The sequence below is a fragment of the Oratosquilla oratoria genome, chromosome 4 (assembly GCF_046742065.1).
Source record: "Oratosquilla oratoria isolate Oo_2021 chromosome 4, ASM4674206v1, whole genome shotgun sequence".
In the NCBI taxonomy this organism is placed as follows: Eukaryota; Metazoa; Arthropoda; class Malacostraca; order Stomatopoda; family Squillidae; genus Oratosquilla; species Oratosquilla oratoria.
In genome coordinates this window covers 43,487,859-43,489,794 of record NC_134780.1, presented here as the reverse complement: position 1 = coordinate 43,489,794, position 1,936 = coordinate 43,487,859, and positions in this window count along the sequence as shown.

The window sequence follows — 1,936 nt, the reverse complement described above, 5'->3', positions numbered from 1 at the left end:
TGAAGAAAAAATAAAAATGAATTGTGAAGATCTTAACTTCTGTTGTTGCACTAGGCAGGGTAACTACATTTGAAAGTTAGGTTCTGTAAGGTTTATTGTAACACTTGAGCACCCAAACGTTTTCTGTATTCTATAACCAGCGTTTCCTGGTGTTTTGTTTTTTTCGACTAAAGGGAATTTAATTGATCGTAGCTATATACAGAAATCGGCTAGAGAAACGGGTTTTAACATTTGCGGTATGTATATAATAATTTGGGCAAAAGCCTTTTGCATATCCGATTACTACGGATTACTAAAAAAAACAATATACATGGGGCATGACAATTACAAAAAAGAAATATCATTTACATAAAAAACATATATATATACATATATATATATATATAATATATATATATACATATACTGCGACAAGTGAAAGGGTGACTTTAACAGATCATGCCGCAAAAGGCTTGTTGCTCACCACAAATATGAATAGATTCGTTTTGTGTATCGTACGGTCTGTGTTGACGATTCAAACAACTCCGTTTTCTTCCTGTACCTCGGGATCAATGTTTTACTGCCATCATGCATGCTCTCAAAAACACAACAGCTTTCCTCCCAACCCTATATATATCTCGTGTTTACAATAAACTACTTCACACTGAGTCATGTGCTTCTTCTAAGTCCATGAATAACGCATAGTCCTCCTTGAGTTGTTCTGTAAACCACTTTCTTATCTGATTTATGCAACTCGCTTCCTTTCTCAACCACGCCTTCCTTTTTAGCGATCGCCTAACCTCATGTCATTTTTCTCGACCTCACAAACAGTTCAATGCGAAGTCGACTTACTTAAAAACACACTGAAATGGACTTGTCTCTCATATGTATGTGGAACAAGCTCATACTTTTCTAGTTTCTAATATTCACCTCCTTTATAGGAGTGTGTCACATATTTCTAGAACATTCTTTATCTTTATGTACGCTTAAAAACTTCTCTTAGATACTTTCTATTCCGAAATTTCTTCTTCAAGGAAAATAAATATTTCGACTCTTCACCAATATATTCTTAGTATGTCTACAGATTTTTCTGTCTCTCAGACTCTCGCATTCACATCCTCTTTCCGTCTCCCTCTCCTCCCACCTCTCCTCCTCCTCCTCCTCCTCCTCCTCCCACCTCTTCCTCCTCCTCCTCCTTCACCCTTTCCTGATCGTGTCGCACAAACATCCCTGTCCTCACGCTGAAAAACGTCTCGAAATATTCCTTCCTTCTTGACTGCGAGTCAAGACTTTGGTTGTCTTGCTTTTGTGTGTGTGTGTGTGTGTGTGTGTGTGTGTGTGTGTGTGTGTGTGTGTGTGTGTGTGTGTGTGTGTGTGTGTGTGTGTGTGTGTGTGCGTGTGTGCGTGTATATGTGCGAGCATATGCATGTATTTGTTTGTTTATACATCGCGATAGAGATATGTGTATGCATGTATGTATGTATGTATGTACATATGTACGAGTATGTGTGTACGTATATATGTATGTATGTATGTATGAATGTATGTATGTATAGGAGCCATCGTTTAGTAGTGTATAGCGTCTGTGCTTCAAACGCTACAGGTCCAGGTTCCATCCCCGGATATTGATAGGCAAATGTTCAAGTCACAATTCGTGGATTTCCAACCCCTTTCTGCAACGGCGGGCGGGCATTAGAGTCACAATATACCATTGCAGGCACCTGATCAGTACCATCAAGCTGATCACACAGCCACAGTCATTCCAACATGTTAGACATTTCCACATACACCTCACGCGATCCATACAACCTTAACAAACCGGATTCCATCAACAACAATCCTTTCGGTGTCTCTGACCAGGCTTCCATGTAGAAACACTTTCCATTCCAAACGGCGCTCGCCAGGCAAGGTCAGTCGCCTGGACTAGACTTGAGTTCCGTGATGGTCCTCTTTCATA